Source organism: Orycteropus afer, unplaced genomic scaffold (genome assembly GCF_000298275.1).
Source record: "Orycteropus afer afer isolate SDZICR_OR568_19922 unplaced genomic scaffold, OryAfe1.0 scaffold00007, whole genome shotgun sequence".
Taxonomy (NCBI): Eukaryota; Metazoa; Chordata; class Mammalia; order Tubulidentata; family Orycteropodidae; genus Orycteropus; species Orycteropus afer.
In genome coordinates, this window is record NW_006921594.1 from 1,846,753 (window position 1) to 1,855,413 (window position 8,661).

The following is an 8,661-nucleotide window of genomic DNA, read 5'->3' on the forward strand; positions in this document are numbered from 1 at the left end:
TGAGAAAACATACAAAGTAAAACATACACCAATTCAAAAAGTTCCATGTGGACAATTAAGCTACATTGATTACATTCATCAGTACAAAGAGAAACAAGACATATGCTCTGTGTCAGACTGGGCTCAGGGTAGACAAAATATTGCCTGAGAATATAAGCCTAGAATGGTATCTTTCATGCTTTTGGGGGGTTAAATTTTATATTGCCTGCATGGTCTCCAAACTCCTAAACTTGAAATTTTACACAAAAACTGCACCAGGACCTGACAGAACACTGAGGCACTTGAAGAAACAACTAAAATACATTTTGGAGGAATATGGCTTCACTTCATGAATATTTCCCTGACAACACATTAGCCTCTGAAATGACTAAACATCTGAGTATAGAATAGTGGACACAAGCCATGGCAAAATTAGACTCCCAAGAAATATTGGGAAATACTACTAAAAATTAATTTTAAAGTACATGTAGTTATAATAATTCATCAAAAACATAAGAATAAGACAATGTTGATAAAGAACAGACAGATATTTTAAAAATAACCAATGGGAATTTCTAGAATGAACAAATGAAGTCACAAGAATTTCAAATATTAATGTGTACATTGACAATAGATTGGACACAAGTGAAGACTGAGATAATAAACTAAAAGATATTTCTGAGAATGAAGCACAGGCAGATAAAGAGAGAGAAAATATCAAAGAAAAGTTTGTTGCTGTTGTTGAGTACCATCAAGTCAACTCGGACTCACAGGGACCCTATGCACAGCAGAATGCAACACTACTCAGTCCTGTGCCAGTGTCATGATCTTTGCTGTACCTGAGCTCACCATTGCAGCCACTGTGTCAGTCCATCTCATTGAGGGCCTTCCCCTTTTTTGTTGACCCTCCACTTTACCAAGCATGATATCCTTCTCCAGGGAATGGTTCCTTCTGACAACATGACCAAACTAGGTGAGACGAAGCCTGGCCATTCTTGTTTCCAAGGACCATTCTGGCTGCACTTTTTCCAAGACAGATTTGTTATTCCTTTTAGAAGTCCATGGTACTCTTAGTATTCTTCTCCACCACAACTCAAAAGCATCAACCCTTCTTCAGTCTTCCTTATCCATTGTCCAGCTCTCACATGCATAAGAAGCAATGGAAAATACCATGGCTTGGGTTAGGCACACCTTAGTCTTCAAGGAGACATCTTTGCTCCTCATCACTTGAAAGAGGTCTTTTGTAGCAGATTTGCCCAATGCAAGAAACCGTCTGCTGTCTTGATGGCTGCTTCCATTAGTGTTGATTGTAGAACCAATATGAAGTCCTTGACAACTTCAATCTTTTCTCCATTTATCATGAAGCTGTTTATTGGACCAGTTCTGAGGATTTTTGTTTTCTTTATATTGAGGTGTAATCCATACTGCAGACTGTAGTCTTCGATCTTCATCAGTAACTACTTCAAGTTATCTTCATTTTCAGCAAGCAAAGTTGTGTCATTTGCATATTGCAGGTTGTTAATTAGTCTTCCTCCTATCCTGATGCCATGTTCTTCTTCATATAATCCAGCTTTTCAGATTATTTGCTCAGCATACAAGTTGAATAAGTATGGGGAAAGATTACAACCTCGATGCACTCGCTTCTTGATTTTGAACCATGCAGTATCCCCTTGGTCTATTTGAATGAGAGTCTCCTGGTCCATGTACAGGTTCCTCATGCATGTTCTGGAATTCCCATTCTTCTCAGCGCTATCATAATTTGTTATGATCCACACAATCAAATGCTTTTGCATAGTCAATAAAGCACAAGTAAACATCTTTCTGGTATTCTTTTCTTTCAGTCAAGATCCATCTGACATCAGCTATGTTATCCCTCATTCTACATCCTCTTTTGAATCCAGCTTGCATTTCTGGAAGTTCTCTGTCGATTTACTGCTGCAACCATTTTTGAATTATCTTCAGTAAGATTTTACTTGCATGATATATTAATGAAATTGTTTGATAATTTCCACATTCTGTGGGATCACCTCTCTTTGAAATGGATACAAACATGGGTCTCTTCCAGTCAGTTGGCCTGGTAGCTGTCTTCCAAATATCTTGGCATAGCTGAGTGAGTGTTTCCAGTGTGTCATCCATTTGTTGAAACATCTCAATGGGTATTCCATCAATTCCTGGAGGCTTGTTCTTCACCACTTCCTTCAGTACAGCTTTGACTTCTTCCTTCAATAATATTGGTTCTTGATCATATGCCACCTCCTGAAATGTATGAACATCAACCAATTCTTTTTGATACAGTGACTGTGTATTCCTTCCATCTTCTTTTGATGTTGTCTGCGTCATTCAATATTTTGCCCATAGAATCTTTCAATACTGCAACTCGAGGCTTAAATTTTTTCCTCAGTTCTTCCAGCTTGAGGAATGCCAAGTATGTTCTTCCCTTTTGGTTTTCCAACTCCAGGTCTTTGCACTTTCATTATAGTGATTGTCTTTGTCTTCTCGAGCTGCTCTTTGAAATTTTCTGTTCAGTTCCTTTATTTTGTCATTTCTTCCATTTGCTTTAGATACTCTCCACTCAAGGCAACTTTCAGAGTCTCTACTGACATCTATTTTGGTCTTTTCTTCCTTTCCTATCTTTCTAATGACCTTTTGCTTTCTTCATGGATCATGTTCTTGATGTCATCTCACAATTCCTCTGGTATTTGGTCATTGGTGTTCAATGCATCAAATCTATTCTTTAGATGGTCTCTAAATTCAGGAGGGATATAGTCAAAGTCATATTTTGGCTCTTATGGACTAGTTTGAATTGTCTTCAACTTCAACTTGAACTTGAATATGAGCAGTTGATGGCCTGTTCCACAATCAGCTCCTGGCCTTGTTGTGGCCATGTTTAAAGATGTGATTTTAAACTAAGAAGTCAAGTATACACTTAAATGCACTTCCTGCAGGAACAAGTAGAACAAGAGAGAAACTGTTCAGGGAAAATGAGAGAATGTTTTTCTTCCAACTGAAAATATGACTCTTCAGATTTGAGAAGTATGAATCCCAGGGAAAGTAAATGAAAATATGTGTACATCATAGTGAAATACAGAACACAAAATTGAAAGCAAAAGTTTGCAGAGTAAAATAGAGTTTACCAGTAGCAAATCCTGGATTAAAGAAGCAATGAGGATAAGATTCTGAAAGAAAGCAACTGTGGCAAGAAGTTGGGATTGTATTCTAAGTGTGGATGGAAGCCACTAGAAGGTTTTTAAGAAGGGAGTGATAGTCTATTTTTAATGCATGGATCACTGATTACAAGGTCAATAGTGTAATAGGAAGATCAGTTAATTGTACATATGGAAACCGTTGAATTGGTGTATTCTGTTGTGTATATTCTCAATAATAAAATAATTTTCTTAAAAAATCAGTCAAAGAAATTCTGCTAAACCCTTAGTACCTAAAGCAGGGCCTCCCATACAGCAGGCACTGAATAAATGTTTGTTGTATGAATGTTTGAAAACTATACCTTACTCTAAAGCCAAATGCCTGAATGCTCTGAGCAGTTTCATAGAGATTGCTATTTAAAATAAACAAGCAAACAAAACAGATCAACAACAACAAATCTGAATCATGCATATTGTTCAAAGTTCACAAAATCTGTGAAGGTTCAAGGGCATTTCTGTGCAGCACCAGGCTAGGTAAAAATTATCAAGCTGGAGATCGCCCATACTACCCTTGTTGTTGTTGTTGTTGTTTGCCATCGAGTCGTACCCGACTCATAGCGACCCCTCCTTGGGTTTCCGAGGCAGTATCACTACGGAAGTAGATTGCCCCATCTTCCTTCCGAGGAGTGGCTGGTGGGTTTGAACCGCCAGCCTTGTGGTTAGCAGTCAAGTGCCTTAGGCACTATGCTACCAGAGAGAGAGCCTATAAAATGTAGATTTTAAGGAGATGATCAGTTTGTTCTCAAGAAGTATTCAGAGAAAGCAATGCCCTTGATTTGGAATCAATTCTCAATTAAAAAAATAAAAGACATGGGTAGAAGGAAGAAGCATGGGCATTGGGTAATTTTCCCCCCACAGTGGAAATAGGAAGGAGGTCTGCAGTGAAAGGAAGAAAATTAGTGCCCTGATAGTGCAACAGGTAAGCACTCTATGGCTAACTGAAGAGTTGGCCGTTCATATCCTCCCAGTTCAACAAGAGAAAGACCTGGTGACCTGCTTCCCTAAAGATTATAGTCTAGGAAACGCCTTAAGGAAGTTCTACTCTGTCACATGGGGTCACTATAACTCAATGGCACCTAACAGGAAGGACGGCAAGAAGCAGTTTTATCTGCTATGCTATGCTATGCTATGCTATGCTATGCTATGATATGATATGATAGTTAGCCAGAGGGTTTTGTATATTGGAAAGTAGTCAAAGATGAAAGATTAAAAAGCATGGTTGTGATGACTTTCCTTGAAGCTGGTCAATTAAAGAAGTTGAATTATATATAGGCCTTGATGACGTTACCACCCAAGTCAATTGCTCAGCCCTTAAATAGGCATATTCCTGAGAAGTTCTACTAAACTCTTTTGAAGGCAACTATTCTAATCCATGATCCTTGCCATGGGTCCTGGAGAGTACAGGGTTAGTATTTCATATTTGCTGACTTTTCAATTTAGGAGATTACTTGGGTTCCCAAATACTATACTTCAAGCCAAACTACAGAGCCAGATTTTGTTAGGAGGCTCCCCAGGCTGTAACTTGAGATTCTTCTTAGATTCTAGAGAAAATGCACATTGGACAGATGGTTGGGATGAGATTTGCAAGATCCCATATGCCTCCTACCTGGCAGAGTTATACAGTAGCATGTGGTGATGACAAGCCCTGAGGCTCTGAGTCTTATAAGTGGGAAGCCTTGGAGCATATTTGAAAGAAGTTTCCCCCGTGTCTGAGGGCAGGGTAGAGTAGAGCTCATCTTGCTTCCCTTTATGAGGAGTCATATTGTTTCAAGATGGGTAGGAAGTTCATGCCACATTCTTCAACATACCTTACACAGTATTTACAGAGTCAAATTCACACATGTTATCATATATTGTTACTGCAACAATATGTATTTCTTCTTTTCTAATGCTGAAATAATTTTCTCTTCCCTATTCTTATTTTTTAATCATTTAGTGAGGTCAACATTGTACTGTATTCATAAGAAAAAGAAAAAAAATTAACAATCAAGCATCCCACCTAGATGGTGTCTGGATTCTGATTTTCTTCATATGTGGGAAATTATTTCTGTGTGAGGAGAACAAGTTGGCATAGGTACACTCAAATGTTCCCAGTTCATATTTGTATTATCCCTTTAAGCATTTAGACAAAAATAGAAAATAAGGTGAAAGGAAGAAATTAATTGTTCAAATGACATTTTAACTAAAACTTTCCTCAATTCACAAATGCTCAGACATTGTGAGGAATGGCTCACATTCAACCTCTTTCTAAAGAAATGGGCCAAGCTTTCTATTACTACTTTTTAACACTAGCTCCACATGGGAGGTCTTTTATTTCACAGGACATATTAATCTCCTGTTAGAAATGACAATTACTACTGTGTGTCATCTCAGTACAGGACAATAAAATGACTCTAGAGTTTCCTTCTAAACTTAGTGCCCAGGCTTCTCTTACTGTGACAAATGTTTATGGATTCTTCTAATTACATGTCTGGTTTGAAGCTAAGATACCAAGAGAATACAGTTCTCTTTTGTAAAGTTCCCAAGGTTTTTCTATAATAATCAATTACCATAATGAGTTTTTTTTAAAGCTTCCATTCATCATTTTCTTAAAATATATAAACTATTCGCCATAAAGATAAATAGCCATAGCCACCATGTCCTGAGGCACTCTACCAAAGGCCTCCTTTAAATCAAAATCAACTGGAAAACATGTTGGGTTTTATTTCAAAGTCAATCTTGCTTAAGTTAAAAAAAAAAGAAGGAAAAAATATATATATAAAACAAAAAGGAGTGGAAAAAAAGTCATGACAGGTTGGCTTCATAAAGGACACTAGAAAAATCTATCATTATAACATCACCTCTATAATTCATATGTGTTTGTTAAATGAGTCTCACTACCTCACCCCACTACCACTAATACTAGAAACTAATTTTCTGCACAAAGCTTTCTTCACCTATTATCTCTTTCTGTTCCTATAAAAACAACAATCAAACATGTCTGTATCTAAAACAGAGTTTGTTACCTTTAGCTTATTGACTTCTGGAAGGGATAGTTCCTTGTTGTGGGAGGCTTTCTTGTGCACTGCAGAATGTTTAACAGCATCATTAGCCATTGCCTAAGCCATTTGACTGCTAATCAGAAGGCTGGTGGTTCAAACCCACCAACCACTCCTAGAAAGGAAGGTTGGACGATCTACTTCCATAGTGATACTGCCTCGGAAACCCAAGGAGGTCACTATGGGTCAGAGCCGACTCAATGACAGTGTGTTTGTTTTTGGGTTTGGTACCAGATGCTAGGAGTGTACACTGTCTCCAATTGTGACAACCAAAAATGTCTCCTGACAGGGACAAAATTATCCCATCTCCTCTTTTTGAGAACAACTGTTCTAAACTTTTATTAGCATTAAGTGTGAGAGAAAAATCCAGGTGGACATTCTGGTAAAATGATAGCAGTATGAAACTGAAAAACCTAGGGTAAGGAGCCGACTCAATGACAGTGTGTTTGTTTTTGGGTTTGGTACCAGATGCTAGGAGTGTACACTGTCTCCAATTGTGACAACCAAAAATGTCTCCTGACGGGGACAAAATTATCCCATCTCCTCTTTTTGAGAACAACTGTTCTAAACTTTTATTAGCATTAAGTGTGAGAGAAAAATCCAGGTGGACATTCTGGTAAAATGATAGCAGTATGAAACTGAAAAAACTAGGGTAAGGAGTAGGAAAATTATTCAGCTGGTTGGAATTTAGTAAAGATGAGATTGATCAAGTGAGACTTGGGTGACGGTGGAAGAGATGGCAATGAATGAATGGAAAGGTTGCCTATGTCATTTAGCCAGGACTGTCTTTAAAAAAAAACACAAAAAACAATTACTGTTTCTTAAATAACTTTCTGTGAAATATACTTTTCAAGCTTTGCTCTCATTTCCCCCTATTCTCTCCCTTGGTTATTTTTATATATTCTTAGGTCTTATCATTAACTATAGGAGTTCTGGTGGCATAGTGCCTAAGGCATTTGACTACTAACCAGAAGGTTGGCAGTTCAAACCCACCAGCCACTGCTTGGAAGGAAGAGTGGGCAATCTATTTTCATAGAAATATCTCTTCAAAAACCCAAGGAGAGGTCACTGCGAGTCGAATCGACTCTACAGCAGTGAGTTGGTTACTTGGTTTATCATTAACTACAGGAATCTGTGTCAAACCTCATCTCTTTTCATAATTTAAGACCCTAATTCAAACAGGCTGGTGTGCACTTACACTCAGTATTCATTAAAATATTTCAATTTTTGCTTATGCCTTTATTCTTCTGGACTTTGGGTCTCCCAAACTTGTGTTCACAGACATAGAAACAGAATTTTAATTTAAAAGTGCTTTTAAAGCAACATTGCCTTCCTTGTCCTTGCCCTTACAGTTTCTTACTATATGCTAAATACTACAATGACAAATTTAAGACAAATGGCATGGTCGTCATCAAAAAGAACATTTCAAGGTCCATCCTTAAGTACAGTGCTGTCAAAGATAGGATAATATTTATATGCCTACAAGGAAGTTCAGTGAAAACAACTGTCATTGAAATTTATCCAACAATCACTAAGGCCAAAGATGAGGAAACTAAAGATTTCTACCAACTTCTGCAGTCTGAAATTGATCAAATATGCAATAAAGATACATTGATAATTACTGATGATTGGAATGCAAAAGCTGGAAACAAAGAAGGATCAGTAGTTGGAAAATATGGCCTAGATGACAGAAATGACACTGGAGATGACAGAAATGACAGAATTTTTCCAGATTATTTATGACTGCAAATACATTTCTTCAACAACATAATTGGTGTCCATATACATGACTTTATTTTAATTGTCTTCAGCTTCAACTTGAACTTGCATGTGAGCAGTTGATGAGCAAGCTCATAAGAAAGGTGTACATAGACAAGGATGCTGTCATTTGAACAGAACAAGGTGATACTGCAAGGTTAAAAATCATGAAGGGAGTGTGTCAGGGTTGTATCCTTTCACCATACTTATTCAATCAGTATGCTGAGCAAATAATTCAAGAAGCTGGACTATATGAAGAAGAACACAGCATCAGGGTTAGAGAAGACTTATTAACAACCTGCCATATGCAGATGACACAACAAGGATGCTGAGAGTGAAGATGACTTGAAGCACTTATTGATGGAGACTAAAGACTACAGTCTGCAGTATGAATTACACCTCGACATAAAGAAAACGAAACTCCTCACAACTGGATTAATAAGCAACATCACCAAAAATGGAGAAAAGAACTGAAGTTCTCAAAGATTTCATATTACTTGGTTCCACAATCAACATCAATGGAAACAGCAGTTAAGAAATCAAATATAAGTTCCGGCAAGATGGAAGACTAGGCAAAAAGACTACACAGACCCTCTTCAACAAAGAAAAGGGAAACCAATTAACACAGACACAGAAGATAATCTTGGACCCCTGCGTCTCGAAGGGAAGGATATAGAAGTGGA